The sequence below is a fragment of the Zea mays genome, chromosome 9 (assembly GCF_902167145.1).
Source record: "Zea mays cultivar B73 chromosome 9, Zm-B73-REFERENCE-NAM-5.0, whole genome shotgun sequence".
Classification (NCBI taxonomy): domain Eukaryota; kingdom Viridiplantae; phylum Streptophyta; class Magnoliopsida; order Poales; family Poaceae; genus Zea; species Zea mays.
In genome coordinates, this window is record NC_050104.1 from 90,177,618 (window position 1) to 90,200,679 (window position 23,062).

Consider the following 23,062-nt stretch of genomic DNA (forward strand, 5'->3'; position numbering starts at 1 on the left):
AATTCAGAAATTTGAAAAAGAAAAAGAAGCAGATGCAAAGCGTATAGCTGATCTAGAATATGCCTTATCTATTCAAGTTGGATTGCACAGATCTGAAGTAGTAGGATTGGAAAAGAAACTTGATGAAGTTACTGAAAATTTCAACATGGAGCAATCAAAACGCGAGACATCTGACACCGAGCGGATGAGGGTTCAAAAGAATATTAAAGAGCTTCGGCAGGCGAAGGAGGAATGCTATAACATTGCCAAGAAGTGCTCAGACGAACTAAAAAATTCTTTTATTAGTGTTGGCATGTTCTCGGCTGAGCGGAATTTTATTCGTGGTGACCCCGAGGGTGTACTCAAATGGATTGAGGGCGAAGTCAAAGCATTCGACGAAGTTCTCTCTGGCAGGGGGGTTTTGTGCATGTGTAGGCGCTCGGGAAGCTATATCTTTACTTGAAAAAGCTAGTTGTGACCATGCGAAGGCTATAATTCATCCATACTTCTCAGTTTCAGCGACTGACATCAAGGAGCCGTCAGTCGAAGCTACTGCCCTTAGTGGGAAATTCTATTCGGAAGTGTGGATGAATGGTGATCGAGAGATGGCAGATGAAGCCATTAGGCGAAATGAAGAAGAGTCTCATCTTGCCTCAGAAGAAGCAAGAAAAGCTGAAGAGACCAGTGATCGTGAAAGGCGTATAGGTAAGTTTGTCATATTTTAGCTTCGTAAGTTTGTTAGCTTTGTGCCTAACAAAAGCTTATATTTTGGTGCAGCTGAACTGTCTCCTCCTCCAGAGCCATACAACCCTGAGGCCGATCCAGCCCTGAAGGGTACTCGATGAAATCAGAATAGCGAATGCAGCAATTGATGAAGTTGTAAATAGACTTCTAAACGAAGCTACTGAGAGAGTCCTGAAGGAGGATGATTACACTATGTATAAAAACATTGGTAGAATTTTGTATGGTGTTTTTTATGTAACAAACAATTGCAAGCTTTGTGTCTCATGATGTAATATATTTCTTTGTGTAGCGTGAAATTGACGTACGCACCGTTTATGAGCCGAAGGTGAAAAACACCTTCCCTTCTTTTCACGCTTCATAAAGAAAATCCCTTTTTCATCGAAGCAGCATTATCAAACTCGAAGGTCTTGCCATAGGTCTTACATAAAAAATATCATTGCCGAAGTAATAGTATTAGTCCCGAAGTCCTTGTTGTAGGTCTTGTATGAGGAATTCTTTACCATTTAACAGCAACGGGTAGAGTTGCAGCATCCTTTCATAATTCTTTGTCAAAGAGACGCTTAGCTTCGGAGGTTAACCATTGTTGACTGTCACACCCAGGTTTTACGGGTCCAAAACCTGGGCGCGAACTTCACCAAGTGTGCTAGGATCAAGTCTCACACATATGATGATTCATGGTACAGAAACGAATGCCACATCATTGATATATAACGGAGTTCTGTACAAAACAATTAAATAATTACATCATACTAAGACAATGATCCAGTAGCCCAAAGTTGACTAGGAGATGACGGCCTAGACCACTCACGAACTCATCACAACATCCTTCACGCGTCTCATCTTGACGGTACCTGTTCTTGACCTGGGGGATGTGAGTACAGCAAGGGTGAGCTCACATACGTTCATCGCTCAATAAGTTGTGGGGAATAATGTGCATGAAGTCACCAAAGGTGAGAGCTCATGTGAAGTGTAAGGCTTACCAAAGGAGATGGTTAAAGCTGAACATTGCTTTTAAAGTTGGTCAAGATTTTATTAGCAGTTACTAAGTATAAGTAGATACCAATCCCATTGATAAGAGATCATAATTGATAATAACACCCATGATGCAATGCATATGAGAAATTAAGTTTATTTCCATAACTTAGTCATGTGAGTGCCCGAGCCTCTCATGACCGTGAGCACGGTTGATATACCAGTTTTACACTCTGCGAGGTGGCGCATCTTTACCCACAAGTCATGTTACCCATTTGCCACGGGGTTGTACGGACCCTATACACCTCTACCAAGGAAGCGAGGCATGATAGCACTACGAGGCCTTTCCAAAGTTCCACTAGTTCGAGAAAACTCGGTACGAATTCAGGAAGAAGGAAGCATAGGAATCCCTTGTCCGAAAAGCTTTACATACAGTTCAACCTAAGGACCTCCCTATACTCTAGCAGTGACGCCTCCTCGCTTGCTCCTTCCGGGTAAGGTAATCTCTCCCTAGCTTTCATAATTACTTGGCCAAGGGCGTCCCATTCCACCCTTGTGGTAGCACTGTTTTCCCGGGTGGTTCCCCATGTTCCAATTAACAATACGATCTTATCATGAACAACAATTAAACAACAACATAATTGGAACATGATCATAATAAAACATTAATTTCCCAAAACCAGGTAGAGCAATAGCAAATCTACCCAATAATTCATTTGTTTGCAAGGTGGGGGATAAACAATGCTTGAGAAACCTATTAGGTCCCATCAAATTAACTGAGCACGTCACAGTGATTAACAGAAACATTATTAGGTAGAGAAAAGTGATCAAGGGCACAACTTGCCTTACACTCGAGATTCCCAGGTACTTTACCAACTTGGTCTTCAAGTGACTCGTAACCTCGCTGCTACTCGTAGCAACACAAAAAACATAGTACAGGCAAAATTAACATCACACCAATCATGAGAACATATTGCATAATAATGATCTACGCATTGTAACGAGATCGTTGGTTTGAGAACCAATAAATTCAGTTATGGTTATAAAGTTATGATTTTCCAAAGGTTTAAGTGCCTATTATAAAACAAAGGAGGTACAAGATTTTAACCATAGGTTTCATGGTAATACAAGGTTACTAGATGATAAACAATATTAATATGAGATTAATGCAACTAGAATGGATAAAAATGAGTTAAAATGAATTAAATATGATTTTAACAAGTTTCTGGAATTATTTCTATAATAAAAATCATTTTAAATATTAATTATCTATTTCCTGATAGCCCATGTACTGCGGACACAATAACCAGGAAGCATAGGGGTTAAACTTCAAATTCCAGGGCTCAGTTGTAATTATTTTCTAACAGGTATGGACGGTGGGTTGATATCCTAGAAATCTAGGGTCTCTTTAGCAAATATGCCAAGGCGAAGGGGTACGGGCGTGCCTCGACTGTTGGATCTGTGATGTATGGTGAGGATTAAAAGTGAACCGGTACGCAATCCCACTCACAGGATCTGAAATGAATGGTCTCGATTCTATTTATGGCTACACCACATCACGCCCACCCGATCACACATCAAGGGCCGGATCTTTATGAGATGAAGGGGAATCCTCGATCTAATCTAGGCCGTCCGTTAGCCTATCGATGGCTAACCACTCGTTTTCCACCCCACGCTCGCAGAGTATGGCGGACGCCATCACCGGTGATGCCCCAAACCTCGATCCCGCCATAGACTTTCACCGGGTGCGGACTATACTTAGAGAAAACAATAACGAACCAGGGGAAAGAGTTCTCACCGAGATCCGGTGCGCAGATACGATTGCTCCCATTGGTGGGGGGTCTACGGCAGGAATTTGACACCGACAAGGAATTCTTCGGCCCCTATCACTTATGTGCTCAAGGGGAATGCTCCTACGTGACCCTAGGACGCAAGCGGACCCCACAATACCGCTCCAAGCATCGAACGGTGATGAATGCGAACTCCGAGCTCGACGGCTCCCTCAACTCCCGATCTCTCACGTGGTGTCGGGGATCTCAATCGGTCACCAAAGCAACCCGCCTAAGGCTTCGATGGATGGTGTCCCAGGGTTGCAGCGAGGTTTATACTTATGGGGGCAGGGAAAATCATGGCCCCATAGTCGCAGTCCATTGGCTCGCGACCGTTGACTTGCTACGGCGAAAAGACGGTCCCGACGCAACAACCCGAGGGGATGGCCGGCCTGACCCACGGGACCTAGGCCACAGTGATCGAACGAAGTGATTCATGCCTTGGTGACAATGTCAAGTGGACCCAGCCGATCAGCATCGATATGCTGGAGATGAGTGGCTGTTTGCGGGCCCAAGCTGTCAGCGCACTAGAGCCACGAACACGGATGGTGGGGTTGGCTTGGGCCACCAGGGATGAATTTGGAACTGGGCCGACGGTGAGAATTCAACTCAAGGTGTTGGTAAGCCTTTTTCTTCCTTTTTTCTATTTTCCTTAGCTTTCAGATTTCAAATCCCAATTTCAAATTCAAATATGCAATAATCAAAACTACCCAACATGAGATGCAAGAATTTTAATTATTTTATCTAGTTATTTATAATAGATGTTTTCTCAACATATAGTTGATGACGATACAATTCATTCATCAAAATGAAATTCTTTATGTATTTATCTAAGAATTCAGATTCAAAAAGTTTAATGATTCAAATCTAGACTTTTATAAGCAAAATTTAATGTACCCATTTATTTTATAAAGGTGAATTCAAAAGTATAATATTCATTAATGACACCTTATTTTGATTTTCTTGACTAATCCCAAAATCAGGATTTCGGGTGTTACAAATTCTTCCCCCTTAAAAATAACCTCATCCTCGAGATTAGTAAGAAAGGGGATATAGGAAGAATGGTTTGTAATTTAGCTTTTAGTTTCTAATTAGTTCAAAAAATCAAGAGTCACTTTTTATATTCATTAGTGGGTGATTAGGAGAGCATGTGTATCTAACACCTAATATGAGGGTTAAGGGATGGATAGGTTGGGGTAAGAAAGATCATGGCAAGGAAAGACTTCATCTTGGATGGTGGATCTTGATTCATCTGAAGTTCTGATTCTATTCACTTCCTTTCTTGTCGAGGTTGACCTTCTTCTTTTCTTTGGTCTTGGTGTGATCATCTGAGTTAGGGACATGTAGTTAAGATAATTGTGGGTAGGGTAGATTTCATGAGGTAGGTTAGTTAGAATCTCTGTTTTGTTGTTAGGTTGATACAGAGTGGTTATGCAACCATCTGATGGGTAAGGTAGTTGCATAAGGCCATGTAGTTGTATATGGTCAAGTTAGTCTAGGGCACCAATTTAGGTTAAAACATACTTATAAAGTAAGGTCTAATTTATTTCACTAGGATAATTAACCTGTTATGTAACTTACTTTTAGATTAGCTCAACTTTAAGTTTGGCTGGGTTAGGTTAGATTAACCTACTAGACTAGATTAGATCTAGAATATATTGATATAACTAGTTTAGTATAGATAAGATCTAATTAATTTAGATTAGATCACGGTTGTTAAACTAGGATGAGATAAGCAAAGTGGTTAGGATAAGATGGAATCTCTTTAAGATAAGATGAATCTCATTGGGATAGGATAGATCTATTTAGATAGAGTATTATCTTGTTTGTTTTTCCTATTTTTTAATGTTAAATAATTTAAGTTGAACTGTTATATATATATATATATATATATATATATATATATCTTATGCAATTGCGGGCATTACTCCACAACTCATCACACAATCAAAGAACCAAATCAGATAGGTATCATAAGAACAAGCATTCAAGCACATAGATACCCATAAAAATAGTTTTGTTTTTGTTCTTAAGATTAGGTCTCTTATTCCTACAGGTCACTTTAGGTATAGGATTTCAAAGTGTGAAATCCACTTTTGTCTTTAGTAGAGAAAAGATAAGAGTAATCAGAGTAAAGCAGCAATAGATGAGAAAAGATTAAGGGGAGTTTAGAAAGAATCAGAGTAGCAAAGTTAAGTAGGTAAGGGCTATCTAGTTCTATCTAGGTTTCGTCCTACAGTCAACATCCCTTTGATACCACTTCTGTCACACCCGGGTTTTAGGGGTCCAAAACCCGGGTGCGAACTTCACCAAGTGTGCTAGGATCAAGTCTCACACATATGATGATTCATGGTACAGAAACGAATGCCACATCATCAATATATAACGGAGTTCTGTACAAAATAATTAAATAATTACATCATACGGAGCCAACGATCCAACAACCCAAAGTTGACTGGGAGACGACGGCCTAGACCACTCACGATCTCATCACAGCATCCTTCACGTGCCTCATTTGATGGTACCTATTCTTGACCTGGGGGATGTGAGTACAACAAGGGTGAGCTCACATACGTCCATTGCTCAACAAGTTGTGGGGAATAATGTGCATGAACTCACTAAAGGTGGGAGCTCATGTGAACTGTAACGCTTACCAAAGGAGATGGTTAAAGCTGAGCATTGCTTTTAAAGTTGGTCAAGATTTTATTAGCAGTTACTAAGTATAAGTACATACCAATCCCATTAATAAGAGATCACAATTGATAATAACACTCACGATGCAATGCATATGACAAATTAAGTTTAGTTTCATAAATTAATCATGTGAGTGTCCGAGCCGCTCATGACCGTGAGCACGACTGATATACCAGTTTTACACTCTGCAGAGGTTGCCCATCTTTACCCACAAGTCGTGTTACCCATTTGCCACAAGGTTGTACGAACCCCATACACCTCTACCAAGGAAGCGAGGTAGGGCAGCACTACGAGGCCTTTCCAAAGTTCCCCTAGTTTGAGAAAACCCGCTACGGATTCAGGAAGAAAGAAGCATAGGAATTCCTCGTCCGAAAAGCTTTACAGACATTTCGACTTGAAGACCTCCCTATACTCTAGCAGCGATGCCTCCCCGCTTGCCCCTTCTGGATAAGGTAATCTCTCCCTAGCTTTCCTAATTACTTGGCCAAGAGTGTCCCATTCCATCCTTGTGGTAGCACTATTTTCCATGGTGGTTCTCCATGTTCCAATTAACAATATGATCTTATCATGAACAATGATTAAACGACAACATAATAGGAACATGACCACAATAAAACATTAGTTCCCCAAAAACCAGGTAGAGCAATAGCAAATCTACCTAAAAATTCATCTGTTTGCAAGGTGGGGGATAAACAATGCTAGGGAAACCTATTGGGTCCCATCAAATTAACATGAGCATGTCACATTGATTAACATGTACATTACTAGGTAAAGAAAAGTGATCAAGGGCACAACTTGCCTTAGCCTTGAGATTCCTAGGAACTTTACAACTTGGTCTTTAAGTGACTCAAAACCTTGCTGCTACTCGTAGCAATACAAACAAACATAGTACGAGAAAAATTAACATCACACCAATCATGAGAACATATTGCATAATAATGATCTACGCATCGTAACGAGATCGTTGGTTCGAGAACCACTAAATTCGGAGTTACGATTATAAAGTAATGATTTTCCAAAGGTTTAAGTGTCTATTATAAAACAAAGGAGGTACAAGATTTTAACCATAGGTTTCATGGTAATATAAGGTTACTAGATGATAAATAATATTAATATGAGATTACAACTGGAATGGATAAAAAAGGAGTTAAAAAGAATTAAATATGATTTAAACAAGTTTCTAGAATTATTTTTATACTAAAAATCATTTTAAATATTAATTATCTATTTCTTGATAGCCCATGTACTACGGACACAATAACTAGGAAGCATAGGGGTTAAACTTCAAATTCCAGGGCTCGGTTATAATTATTTTCTAACAGGTATGGACGGCGGGTTGATATCCTAGAAATCTAGGTTCTCTTTAGCAAATATGCTAAGGCAAAGGGGTACGGGCGTGCCTCGACTGTTGGATCTGTGATGTATGGTGAGGATTAAAAGTGAACCGGTAAGCAATCCTGAAAGGGAAATGTGCCCTTGGGCCATTTCTAAGTATTTTGGTGATTGAGTGCCAACTTAAGTGCTTAAATGTGAATTTATGCAACGGATGAATAAAGTGCAAATCAAGAGCAAAGGTACGTTTCTAAGTCTTAGTACATTGGTTTTGTGTGCTAATATACTTGTCTAAGTATTGGAAACAGGAAGAAAAAGAAAAGGAAAGAAGTGGCTGTATATAGCCAAGGGGCTGTTTCGGTCTGGGGCACCGGACTGTCCGGTGGTGCACCGGACAGTGTCCGGTGCGCCAGGCTCCCTCGGCCGAAGAGGCCGCTCTCGGGAATTTGCTGACGGCGTACGGCTAAAATTCACCGGACTGTCCGGTGTGCACCGGACTGTCCGGTGAGCCAACGGTCGGCCAGGGCCAACGGTCGGCCGCGCGATCAGCGCGGGACACGTGGCCGAGCCAACGGTCGGAAGGGGCACCGGACTGTCCGGTGTGCACCGGACATGTCCGGTGCGCCAACGGCTCTCGCATCTGCAACGGTCGGCTTCGCCATTTAAGGAAAGGAATCGGGCACCGGACACTGTCCGGTGTGCACCGGACTGTCCGGTGCGCCCGACGACAGAAGGCAAAGATGGCCTTCCAGATTTGTTCTCAACGGCTCCTAGCTGCCTTGGGGCTATAAAAGGGACCCCTAGGCGCATGGAGGGTACACCAAGCAACTCTTGAGCATTCTTGATCATCCACACTAAGTCTTTGCGCATCCGTTTGTGATTCTAAGTGATTCGAGCTCCGTTCTTGTGAGAAACTGTGAGATAGTCTTTGAGCTCGATTCTTGGCCGCGTGTGTGCGCATTTCGCTGTGGATTTGTGTGTGTTGCTTCCCTCCCTTACTCCGTGTTTCTTTGTGAATCTTAAGTGTAAGGGCGAGAGACTCCAATTTGTGGAGATTCCTCGCGATTGGGATAAAGATAAGCAAGGCATAACACCGTGGTATTCAAGTGGGTCTTTGGACCGCTTGAGAGGGGTTGATTGCAACCCTCGTCCGTTGGGACGCCACAACGTGGAGTAGGCAAGTTTTGTACTTGGCCGAACCACGGGATAAATCACCGTGTCTCCTCTGTGTTGAATTCTCTGTGATAGTCGTATTGTGCAAGATCTCCTCTTTAGCCACTTGGCAATTATTGTGCTAACCCTTAACAAGTTTTTGTGGCTATAAGTTAAGTTTTTTACAGGATCACCTATTCACCCCCCCCCCCCTCTAGGTGCTCTCAATTGGTATCGGAGCCGTTCTCTTCACAAAGGGACTTACCGCCCGAAGAGATGGATCCTAAGGGGAAGGGAATCGTGATCAACGACAAAGAGAAGGAATCCTTCGTCAACGAGCCGAAGGACGACAAGCCTACCGACTCCGGCTCGGGGCATAGACGGAAGGAAGGAAAGAAGAAGAAGACAAGGCGCATCAAGGAGATCATCTACTACGACGATAGTGATGAGTCTACTTCTTCCCAAAAGGATGATGACAACGACTACAAAAAGACGGTCAATTCGAACTTTTCATTTGATTATTCTCGTATTCAACATAGTTCGAATTCGCATTTGCTTTCCATTCCTCTTGGCAAACCTCCACACTTCGATGGGGAGGACTACGGATTTTGGAGTCACAAAATGCGTAGTCACCTATTCTCTCTCCATCCAAGCATATGGGAGATTGTGGAGAATGGAATGAAATTTGATAGCTCGGATAGTCCTATGCTTATAAATGAACAAATTCATAGAAATGCACAAGCTACTACTGTTCTCTTAGCATCCTTGTGCAGGGAAGAGTACAATAAGGTGAGCGGCTTGGACAATGCCAAGCAGATATGGGACACCCTCAAGATCTCTCACGAGGGGAACGACATCACCATGCTCACCAAGATGGAGTTGGTGGAGGGCGAGCTTGGACGATTCGCCATGATAAGGGGAGAGGAGCCAACTCAAACTTACAACCGGCTCAAGACCCTTATCAACAAAATAAGGAGCTACGGAAGCACGCGTTGGACGGACCACGACGTCGTCCGCCTAATGCTCAGGTCCTTTACCGTTCTTGATCCTCATCTCGTGAACAATATTCGTGAGAATCCCAGGTACACGATGATGACGCCCGAGGAAGTACTTGGAAAATTCGTGAGCGGGCGGATGATGATCAAGGAGGCAAGGTACGTCGACGACGCGTTGAACGGTCCACTCCACGAGCCTCAACCCATTGCTCTAAAGGCAACAAGGAGCAAGGAGTCGCTACCTAGCAAGGTGGCGCAAGTTGAGGCGGCCGGGCTCAATGATGAAGAGATGGCTCTCATCATCAAGAGATTCAAGACGGCGCTAAAAGGTCGAAAGGGACAGCCAAGCAAGGCCAAGACCAAGGGAAAGCGATCATGCTTCAAATGCGGTAAGCTTGGTCATTTTATTGCTAACTGTCCCGAAAATGATAGTGACCAGGAGCAAGGGAAAAATGGGAAGAGAGAGAACAAGAAGGTTTACAAGAAGGCCAAAGGCGAAGCACACCTTGGAAAGGAGTGGGATTCGGATTGCTCTTCGTCCGACTCCGACGACGAAGGACTCGCCGCCACTGCCTTCAACAAATCGGCTCTCTTCCCCAACGAGCATCACACTTGCCTCATGGCAAGGGAAAAGAAGGTAATCACTCGTAATGCTAATACTTATGATTCTTCTAGTGATGATGAATCTAGTGAGGATGAAATTGATTACTCTAGTTTATTCAAAGGATTGGATAGAACTAAGATAGCTAAGATTAATGAGTTGATTGATGCCTTAAATGAAAAGGATAGAATCTTAGAGAAACAAGAAGACCTTTTATATGAAGAACATGATAAATTTGTTAGTGCACAAAATTCACTTGCTCTAGAAGTTAAAAGAAATGGAATACTTTCTTGTGAACTTTCTACTTGTAATGAAACCATTTCTTCTTTAAAAGGTGAAATTAATGTTTTAACTGCTAAACTAGAAGTAGCAAGTAACTCGTGTGTTGAAAATATTACAATTTGCACTAGGTGTAAGGATTTTGATGTTAATGCTTGTAGTGAACACTTAGTTTCAATTTCAAAACTAAATGATGAGGTGGCTAGTCTTAATGCTCAACTTAAGACTAGCAAGAGTGAAGTTGATAAAATAAAATTTGCAAGGGATGCCTACACGGTTGGTAGACACCCCTCAATTAAGGATGGTCTTGGCTTCAAGAGAGAGGCCAAGAACTTAACAAGCCATAAGGCTCCCATCTTCGTCAAGGAGAAAGGGAAGGCCCCTATGGCTAGTAGTGCTAAAAGGAACCATGCTTTCTTGTACCATGATAGGAGACATGCTAGAAATGCTTATAATGCTTTTGATTCACATGCTTATGATTCTTATGCCATGACTGCTTCTAGTTCTTCCTATATGCATGGTAGAGATATGACTAGGAGAAATGTTATTCATCATGTGCCTAGAAAGAATACTATTCATGCTCCTAGGAAAATAGTAAATGAACCTTCTACAATTTATTGTGCTTTAAATGCTTCCTTTGCTATTTGTAGAAAGGATAGGAAGATAGTTGCTAGGAAGTTAGGGGCAAAATGCAAGGGAGACAAAACTTGCATTTGGGTCCCTAAGGAAATTGTGACTAACCTTGTAGGACCCAACAAGAGTTGGGTACCTAAGTCCCAAGCCTAAATTTGCCTTGCAGGTTTATGCATCCGGGGGTTCAAGCTGGATTATTGATAGCGGATGCACAAACCATATGACGGGGGAGAAGAAGATGTTCACCTCCTACGTCAAGAATAAGGATTCCCAAGATTCAATTATATTCGGTGATGGGAATCAAGGCAAGGTAAAAGGATTAGGTAAAATTGCAATCTCAAATGAGCACTCAATTTCTAATGTGTTTTTAGTTGAGTCCTTGGGATATAATTTGCTCTCTGTTAGTCAATTATGCAACATGGGGTATAACTGTCTATTTACAAATGTAGATGTGTCTGTCTTTAGAAGAAGTGATGGTTCACTAGCTTTTAAGGGTGTATTAGACGGCAAACTTTATTTAGTTGATTTTGCAAAAGAAGAGGCCGGTCTAGATGCATGCTTAATAGCTAAGACTAGCATGGGCTGGCTGTGGCATCGCCGCTTAGCACATGTGGGGATGAAGAACCTTCACAAGCTTCTAAATGGAGAACACGTGATAGGTTTGACTAACGTGCAATTCGAAAAAGATAGACCTTGTGCAGCTTGTCAAGCAGGTAAACAAGTGGGAGGAGCACATCACAGCAAGAATGTGATGACCACTTCAAGACCCCTGGAGCTGCTGCATATGGACCTCTTCGGACCCGTCGCCTATTTGAGTATAGGAGGAAGTAAGTATGGTCTAGTTATTGTTGATGACTTTTCCCGCTTCACTTGGGTGTTCTTTTTGCAGGATAAGTCTGAAACCCAAGGGACCCTCAAGCGCTTCCTCAGGAGAGCTCAAAATGAGTTTGAGCTTAAGGTGAAGAAGATAAGGAGCGACAACGGGTCCGAGTTCAAGAACCTTCAAGTGGAGGAGTTCTTGAGGAGGAAGGGATCAAGCACGAGTTCTCCGCTCCCTATACACCACAGCAAAATGGTGTGGTAGAGAGGAAGAACAGGACGCTAATCGACATGGCGAGGACTATGCTTGGAGAGTTCAAGACCCCCGAGCGTTTTTGGTCGGAAGCCGTAAACACGGCTTGCCACGCCATCAACAGGGTCTACCTTCATCGCCTCCTCAAGAAGACGTCGTATGAACTACTAACCGGTAACAAACCCAATGTATCTTACTTTTGTGTATTTGGGAGCAAGTGCTACATTCTAGTGAAGAAAGGTAGAAATTCTAAGTTTGCTCCCAAAGCTGTAGAAGGGTTTTTGTTAGGTTATGACTCAAATACAAAGGCGTATAGAGTCTTCAACAAATCATCAGGTTTGGTTGAAGTCTCTAGCGACGTTGTATTTGATGAGACTAATGGCTCTCCAAGAGAGCAAGTTGTTGATTGTGATGATGTAGATGAAGAAGATGTTCCGACGGCCGCTATACGTACCATGGCGATTGGAGAAGTGCGGCCACAGGAACAAAATGCACGAGATCAACCTTCTTCCTCAACAACGGTGCATCCCCCAACTCAAGACGATGAACAGGTTCATCAAAAGGAGATGTGTGATCAAGGGGGAGCACAAGATGATCATGTGATGGAGGAAGAAGCGCAACCGGCACCTCCAACCCAAGTCCGAACGGTGATTCAAAGGGATCATCCTGTCGACCAAATTCTGGGTGACATTAGCAAGGGAGTAACTACTCGATCTCGATTAGTTAATTTTTGTGAGCATTACTCCTTTGTCTCTTCTATTGAGCCTTTCAGGGTAGAGGAGGCCTTGCTAGATCCGGACTGGGTGTTGGCCATGCAGGAGGAACTCAACAACTTCAAGCGCAATGAAGTTTGGACACTGGTGCCTCGTCCGAAGCAAAATGTTGTGGGAACCAAGTGGGTGTTCCGCAACAAACAGGACGAGCACGGGGTGGTGACGAGAAACAAGGCTCGACTTGTGGCAAAAGGTTATGCCCAAGTCGCAGGTTTGGATTTCGAGGAGACTTTTGCTCCTGTGGCTAGACTAGAGTCAATTCGAATCTTGCTAGCATATGCCGCTCACCATTCTTTCAGGTTGTACCAAATGGATGTGAAGAGCGCTTTCCTCAACGGGCCAATCAAGGAGGAGGTGTACGTAGAGCAACCCCCTGGCTTCGAGGATGAACGGTACCCCGACCACGTGTGTAAGCTCTCTAAGGCGCTCTATGGACTTAAGCAAGCCCCAAGAGCATGGTATGAATGCCTTAGAGACTTTTTAATTGCTAATGCTTTCAAGGTTGGGAAAGCAGATCCAACTCTTTTTACAAAGACATGTGATGGTGATTTGTTTGTGTGCCAAATTTATGTCGATGACATAATATTTGGTTCTACTAACCAAAAGTCTTGTGAAGAGTTTAGCAGGGTGATGACGCAGAAATTCGAGATGTCGATGATGGGCGAGTTGAACTACTTCCTTGGGTTCCAAGTGAAGCAACTCAAGGACGGCACCTTCATCTCCCAAACGAAGTACACACAAGATCTGCTAAAGCGGTTTGGGATGAAGGACGCCAAGCCCGCAAAGACTCCGATGGGGACCGACGGACACACCGACCTCAACAAAGGAGGTAAGTCCGTTGATCAAAAAGCATACCGGTCAATGATAGGTTCTTTGCTTTACTTATGTGCTAGTAGACCGGATATTATGCTTAGCGTATGCATGTGTGCTAGATTTCAATCCGATCCTAAGGAATGTCACTTAGTGGCGGTGAAGCGAATTCTTAGATATTTGATTGCTACGCCTTGCTTCGGGCTCTGGTATCCAAAGGGGTCTACCTTTGACTTAGTTGGATACTCAGACTCCGACTATGCTGGATGTAAGGTCGATAGGAAGAGTACATCGGGGACGTGCCAATTCTTAGGAAGGTCCCTGGTGTCTTGGAACTCTAAGAAACAAACCTCTGTTGCCCTACCCACCGCTGAGGCCGAGTACGTTGCCGCAGGTCAGTGTTGCGCGCAACTGCTTTGGATGAGGCAAACCCTCCGGGACTTTGGCTACAATCTGAGCAAAGTCCCACTCCTATGTGATAATGAGAGTGCTATCCGCATGGCGGAGAATCCTGTTGAGCACAGCCGCACAAAGCACATAGACATCCGGCATCACTTTTTGAGAGACCACCAGCAAAAGGGGGATATCGAAGTGTTTCATGTTAGCACCGAGAACCAGCTAGCCGATATCTTCACCAAGCCTCTAGATGAGAAGACCTTTTGCAGGTTGCGTAGTGAGCTAAATGTCTTAGATTCGCGGAACCTGGATTGAATTGTAGCATACATGTATTCATGCTTTTGATCATGTTCCTTTTGCATTTTGTTGCTTATTATGGTGCTCAAGTTGTACAAACACTCCCTGGACCTCACAAGTCCGTTGCAAAGTGATGCACATGTTTAGGGGGAGATGTGTTACAACTTGATCCTTTGAGACTAACCACGTGTTGGAGTTTGATGATTTAGTCTCGAAGGAGGATTGAAAGGGAAAAGGTGGACTTGGATCATGCAAGACATCCACTGCACTCCGATGAGAGGGTAACTTATTCCAAGTTCATCTTTAGACTCTTATTGCCTTTGTGTTCTCATTTGAAGATTTTGGTAAGGCAATGGGGTTAAAAGGGCCAAGATTGATTCCGTTTTGGTGCTTGATGCCAAAGGGGGAGAAAATAAAGGCCAAAGCGATAAATGGATCAGCTACCACTTGAGAGATTTTGAAAATAGTAGAATAGAGCTTTTCCAAAGGGGGAGAAAATAAAGGCCAAAGCGATAAATGGATCAGCTACCACTTGAGAGATTTTGAAAATAGTAGAATAGAGCTTTTTGTTTTGTCAAAACTCTTTTATTGTGTCTCTTGTCAAAAGATGGCTTCTTGTGGGGAGAAGTGTTAATTATGGGAAATTGGGGGAGTTTTTGAAATCTTTGATTAATCTCTTTTGGAATGACTCTCTTTATGCTTCAACATGTGTGTTTGACTTAGAGATAGAGATTTGAGTTTGATTTGCAAAAACAAACCAAGTGGTGGCAATGGATGATCCATATATGCCAAAAATGAATCAAAATAAATTTAAGTGTTATTTGAAGTGATTTTGCACTTGTTCTAGTTGCTTTATGTTGTGTTGGCATAAATCACCAAAAAGGGGGAGATTGAAAGGGAAATGTGCCCTTGGGCCATTTCTAAGTATTTTGGTGATTGAGTGCCAACTTAAGTGCTTAAATGTGAATTTATGCAACGGATGAATAAAGTGCAAATCAAGAGCAAAGGTACGTTTCTAAGTCTTAGTACATTGGTTTTGTGTGCTAATATACTTGTCTAAGTATTGGAAACAGGAAGAAAAAGAAAAGGAAAGAAGTGGCTGTATATAGCCAAGGGGCTGTTTCGGTCTGGGGCACCGGACTGTCCGGTGGTGCACCGGACAGTGTCCGGTGCGCCAGGCTCCCTCGGCCGAAGAGGCCGCTCTCGGGAATTTGCTGACGGCGTACGGCTAAAATTCACCGGACTGTCCGGTGTGCACCGGACTGTCCGGTGAGCCAACGGTCGGCCAGGGCCAACGGTCGGCCGCGCGATCAGCGCGGGACACGTGGCCGAGCCAACGGTCGGAAGGGGGCACCGGACTGTCCGGTGTGCACCGGACATGTCCGGTGCGCCAACGGCTCTCGCATCTGCAACGGTCGGCTTCGCCATTTAAGGAAAGGAATCGGGCACCAGACACTGTCCGGTGTGCACCGGACTGTCCGGTGCGCCCGACGACAGAAGGCAAAGATGGCCTTCCAGATTTGTTCTCAACGGCTCCTAGCTGCCTTGGGGCTATAAAAGGGACCCCTAGGCGCATGGAGGGTACACCAAGCAACTCTTGAGCATTCTTGATCATCCACACTAAGTCTTTGCGCATCCGTTTGTGATTCTAAGTGATTCGAGCTCCGTTCTTGTGAGAAACTGTGAGATAGTCTTTGAGCTCGATTCTTGGCCGCGTGTGTGCGCATTTCGCTGTGGATTTGTGTGTGTTGCTTCCCTCCCTTACTCTGTGTTTCTTTGTGAATCTTAAGTGTAAGGGCGAGAGACTCCAATTTGTGGAGATTCCTCGTGATTGGGATAAAGATAAGCAAGGCATAACACCGTGGTATTCAAGTGGGTCTTTGGACCGCTTGAGAGGGGTTGATTGCAACCCTCGTCCGTTGGGACGCCACAACGTGGAGTAGGCAAGTTTTGTACTTGGCCGAACCACGGGATAAATCACCGTGTCTCCTCTGTGTTGAATTCTCTGTGATAGTCGTATTGTGCAAGATCTCCTCTTTAGCCACTTGGCAATTATTGTGCTAACCCTTAACAAGTTTTTGTGGCTATAAGTTAAGTTTTTTACAGGATCACCTATTCACCCCCCCCCCTCTAGGTGCTCTCAAATCCTGCTCACAGGATCTGAAACCAACTGTCCCGATTCTATTTATGGCTACACCACATCACGCCCACCTGATCACACATCAGGGGCTAGATCTTTATGAGACAAAGGGGTATCCTCGATCTAATCCAGGTCGTCCGTTAGCCGATCGATGGCTAACCACTTGTCTTCGACCCCACGCTCGCAGAGTATGGCAGCGCCACCGCCCGCATGGGGGACGCCATCACCGGCGATGCCCCAAACCTCGATCCCGCCATAGACTTTCACCAGGTGCGGACTATACTTAGTGGAGATGATAATGAACTAGGGAAAGAGTTCTCATTGAGATCTGGTGCGCAGATACGGTTGCTCCTGTTGGTGGGGGTCTGCGGTAGCAATTCGACACCGACAAGGAATTCATCGGCCCCTTTCACTTATGCGCTCAAAGGGAATGCTCCTACGTGACCCCAGGACACAAGCGGACCCCCACAATCCCGCTCCGAGCGACGAACGGTGATAATGCGAATTCCAAGCTAGGTGGCTCCCTCATCTCCCTATCTCTCACGCGGTGTCGGGGATCTCAATTGGTCACCAAAGCAACCCACCTAAGGCTTCGATGGAGGGTGTCCTAGGATTGCGGTGAGGTTTATACTTATGGGGGAAGGGAATCGTGACCCCATAGTCGCGGTCCATTGGCGCGCGGCCGGTGAGCTTGCTACGGCCAGAAAGACGGTTCCGGCGCAACAACCGGAGGGGAGGGCCGGCCTGACTTGCGGGACCCAGGCGGCAGTGAGCGAACAAAGTGATGCATGCCTTGGTGACAATGTCAAGTGGACCCAGCTGATCAGCGTCGATATGCTGGAGATGAGTGGTTGTTTGCGGGCCCAAGCTGTCAACACGCTAGAGCCACACATGTGACTGGTGGGGTTGGCGTGGGCCACCAGGGCTGAGGTTGGAACTAGGCCGACGGTGAGGATTCGGCCCAAGGCACTGGTAAGCCTTTTTCTTCCTTTTTTCTATTTTCCTTAACTTTCAAATTTCAAATCCCAATTTCAAATTCAAATATGCAACAATTAAAACTACCCTTTATGAGATGCAAGATTTTTAATTATTTTATTTAGTTATTTATAATAGATGTTTTCTCAACATATAGTTGATGATGATACATTTCATTTATCAAAATGAAACTCTTTATGTATTTATCCTAGAATTCAGATTCAAAAAGTTTAATGATTCAAATCTAAACTTTTACAACTAAACTTTAATGTTACCATTTATTTTATAAAGGTGAATTCAAAAGTATAATTATTCATTAAGGACACTTTATTTTGATTTCCTTGACTAATCCCAAAATCAGGATTTTGGGTGTTACATTGACGAAGGAGCAATTTCCCTTCTTTTCCACTGTTTTGAATGATGCAAGATGATGAATGATGTGGTGTTATGAAGTAGGATGATGTGATGATTTGATGCAACGAAAATAAAAGACACTTCGTAATAGTAAGACTCTGCATCCACTACAGGAATCCTGATGATTCCCGTCGGCTAGGTTAACTCCCGTCGGCCTTTGCTCTGGCCGATGGAAATTAGTTAACTCCAGTCGGCTACCTACCAGCCGACGGGCATTAAGTTAACTCCCGTCGGTCCTGACACAGGCCGACGAGAATAAGTTAACTCCCGTCGGCCCAGACACAGGCCGACGGGGATTAGCTTATTCCCGTCGGCCTTTCACCTGGCCGACGGGGATTACTATTTTATGAGCCCAGAGGACAACCCGCGCAGCTCATTTTCCTCTACTCGATCTCGCGTTTCAAACCGCCACCGGCGCTAGGTGCTCCGCCGACCGCCACTGCCCGACGCCCCCATCCTCCCCTACCGGCCCCCACTGCACCCCGCGACGGCCGCCGCCGCCCCAAGGGCCACCGCCGCCCCCGAACGCCTCCCGTAGCGCCGCCGCCGCCCCCGACCGCCTCCCCGAGCGCCGCCGCAGCCCCCGACCGCCTCTTCCAAGCGACACTGCCGCCAACGTCGTTGAGGTATATATATTCTTGAATTATTGAATGTAAATGCGAGTGTGATTGTTAAATATGTGTATACATGTTTATTTTCGTCGGTTTTTTATGGCCGACGGGAGTTAACTTTCATGTGATTAGAGTTAGTTTAATATCACATGTGATTAGAGTGTGATTAGAGTAAGTATAATATCACATGTGTGGCTTGATGTTAGGTAAGTATTAATTCTATTATTATAGTAGATTTAACTTATGCTATTGAATTGTTGAATTTGATGTTATTTATTGATTGGATTTAAATTATAATATTAGGATGTATGAAGGTTTCGATATTGATAAATTTGATGTTATTTATGTATATATATAGTTTTACTACTTACCTATAGATGTATGTGTGACGTGTAGAAACATGATTGTCTCACACGCACTCTTTACTCATACACATAACCGCAATAATGGGTGATAGACGTGATTGGATGTATGAAGGTTTCAAGAAGGGTGGGTGTCACACAAGTGAATGGTTTGCCAAGATGCAAATGTTTCTGGACCATACAGTTTCTTTGTCACAAATAGATAATATTAGGTCTCCATGCAATAAATGTAGAAATATGACGAGCCACACCAAGAGGCAGGTCACACTACACATGTGCTCACATGGTTTCGTGCCAGGCTATAAGGTCTGGTACTCCACAGTGAAGATGTTGAACGAGCAGCAGAAGTAGAAGTTGATGACAGTGAAGATGTTGATAGGATGGACTAGATGCTTGAGGATCTGTAGCCTGAACTGGCCCCAGATCATCATGATTCACCTACACCGGAGGTTAAGAAGTTCTTCGACCTCATCAAAGCGTCAGAAGAGCCTCTTCACGTGCACACTGACGTGACCGTCCTCGAATTCGTGACCCAGCTGATGTCAATTAAGTCCAAGTTTGCATTCTCAATTAATTGTTACAAGGAGCTTGCGGATTTGATTAGCGAGGTTCTTCCTACAGGTCACAAGATGCCCAAAGACATGTACCAGTCCAAGAAATTGCTTGAAGGTCTTGGTATGGAGTATGAGAATATTGATGTTTGTTAGGACAATTGTATGCTTTTTTGGAAGTAACATGGTAGAGAGCAGAAATGCTTAAAATGTGGGAAGTCGAGGTACGTTGAGCTTGTAAATGAAGATGGGGAGAAGGTGGTGACAAAGGTTGCACATAAACAGCTTCGGTACATGCCTCTCACTCCTAGAGTGAAACGTTTGTTTCTCTCGAGGAAGACCGCTATGCACATGAGGTGGCATAAAGATTGTACGGACAGACAAGATGGGTTAATGGTGCACCCGTCAGATGGTGATGCATGGAAGGCTCTTGATAACTTTGATCCAGAGTTTGCCAGCGATGCAAGAAACATTCGTGTCGGCTTGGCAACTGATGGTTTCACGCCTTTCAATATGACCGCTGCGTCGTATTCATGTTGGCCTCGCATTGCCATACCGTACAACCTTCCACCTGCTCTTTGCATGAAATATGAGTTTATGTTCCTATGTCTTGCTATACCTAGGCCTGAGCATCCTGGCGTACGCCTCAATGTGACGCTTCAACCACTGATTAAAGAGTTAAAGAAGCTATGGCAAGGAGTGAAAGCCTATGACTGCTTCAAGAAGCAGAAATTCAATCTCCGTGTTGTGTATCTGTTCTCGGTTCATGATTTTATGGCGTATGGTATTTTCTCTAGATAGAGCATGTGTGGTAGATTGACGTGTCCTTATTGTGCTAAAGATATAGATTGTTTTCGTCTTAGTGCTGGTGGCAAGATATGTTACTTTGATTGCCATAGATGTTTTCTACCCTTCAATCACCCCTTCAGAAGGCAGAGAAACGACTTTAGGAAGGGCACCATCATCACGAAGGGACCGCCCAAGCGATGTAGTGGGATAGAAATTACAGAAGAGCATAGGAAACTTGTCCTAGACAATAGTGGGAAAAGGTATCAAGGTTTTTGTGAGGAGCATAACTGGACTCACATATGTGGCTTGTGGGAGCTTCCTTATGCTAAGTCATTGATTTTGATGCACAACATCGACGTCATGCATCAAGAGAGTAACTTTTGCCAAGCCCTCATAAATACATGTATGGATTTCCCTGATAAAACGAAAGACAATGATAAGGCACGCATGGACTTAGTAGTGATACGTGATCGTCCAACCCAAGTGCTTAGAGAAAACGGAGGCAAACCAAAAGCTGACTATTGTTTGAAACCTAAGCAACGGAAAGAAGTGATGAAGTGGATGAAGGATATTAAAATCCCCGATGGTTATGCTGCTGGTTTTAGAAGATCTGTGAACTTGAAGACAATGAAGATGAATGGACTGAAGAGCCATGACTTCCACATAATTATGGAAAGGCTCATGCCTGTAATGTTTCGTGGGTACATTTCCGATGTTGTGTGGAAAACGTTAGCTAAAGTTAGCTATTTCTATAGACAGTTGTGTGCTAAAGAAATCAGAAGAGATGTGATGGAACAGTTGGAGAAAGAGGCACCGGTGCTTTTGTGCAAATTGGAAAAAATATTTCCACCGGGTTTCTTCAATCCTATGCAGCATCTCTTTATACATCTTCCATATGAGGCTAAGGTCGGTGGTCCTGTTCAGTACAAGTGGATGTTTCATATAGAAAGAGCATTAAAGAAGCTTAGAGCAATGGTGGGCAATAAGGCAAGAGTTGAAGGATGTATTGCGGGACAATTTAAACTGAAGGAGGTAGCACACTTCACAAGTTATTACTTTGCAGAAGAACATAATGTATTTGCTCGAAAGAAGAGGTACCATGATGATGAATGAGAGATGCCTCCGTGTAGTGATCTTTCGATTTTTTAGACAAACGGCAAAGTCGTTGGTCCACCGAAGGCATATCATCTCACTATGGAAGAATGGAAGTCTGCTTTATTGTACATGTTCACGAATATGCCTGAGGTGGAGAAATACTTTGTGTAAGACTTATTTCCTTAAATTGTTCATATGTGAATTAGTTTATGTTATAAAATATCTCATGTCATACAATAATATTTGACAGCGAGTTTGATGAACAAAACATGAGGTGTCTCGGTAGGCCAACAGCGAGAGTCATAGAAAAATTGCGATGCGATGGAATGCATGGGCGACCTAATTTCATTATGTGGCTTCGGGACTGTGTAAGTCTCAATTATGTGTCTCCTAGACCTAATTTTAGTTAACTAATATTACAGAATTTGCTAATGCTTTGTGGCATAATTGATAGTTTGGGGAGGAAATGAATTTGAATGATGACTTACGTCAGTTATCTATTGGAAGCGTAACTACCAAAAGCTATGGACGTTATGACGTCAATGGATATCAATTTCGTTCAAGCATTTTCGAATCTAGTCATTCTATGGCCGCCACTCAAAATAGTGGAGTCGTTACTAGGGCAACCGACATGGAAGGACACGAAGCCTGCTATTACAGGAAAATCAAAAATATTATTGAGATTACATTTGCTGGAAATAAGCCTTTAGCTCTAGTTTTCTTTGAGTGTAAATGGTATGACCCGAAGTATTATAGGACTGAATTTGGGATGACACAGATCCAACCTGAAAAATTGCTTCAAGGACACGACACGTATATCCTTGCCCATCAAGCAGACCAAGTTTATTTCTCGACGTATCCATGCAAAAAGTTGTCTACATGGAGGGTTGTGTACAATGTAACGAACGCCTATACACTCCTGGTGAGGACGAATATCAATTTGGTCACCTTGAGCAGGTTGATGAGGTGTTTCAAGAAGAGTTGCCAACTAGTTTTCATATTGATCCTGCACCGGCATTAGATTCACTAGTTGCAGACGTTAACGACTTAACTTTTCCCGAGAGACGGAGAAGACAACCTGTTAGGAGAAAAGTTACATGGCGACCTATGCATAGAAGAGAACAAATAGATCCTGATTTTGATGATATTTAACAAGTAAAGTTATTTTGTTATTTCATTTGTTTCTAATTTTTAAGGATTGTCATTTTTTATGTACTAATGAATAATTTCTTATTTTTTATGCAAGATGCCGCCAAAGTCAAAGAAGTCAGTGAAGGGGCTGTTCAAGGGCCTGGGCCTTTTTCAGGGTAGTTCTTCGAGCAGCAGCAGACGTCGAGAGCTATTGAGCGTTGTACATGGAGATGAGGTAACATATCTTGTACAAATAAATTTGTTTACATATTTACCTATATCTAAATCTTGAGTTGTATGTACCAGGATGGGCAGCACAATGAGGAGGAGGAGCACAATGAGGATGAGCAGCATGAGGAGGTGCAACACAATGAGGAGGTGCAGCACGCGACATGGGACCAGGCCGCGCAGCAGCACCAGCCATGGGACCAGTGGG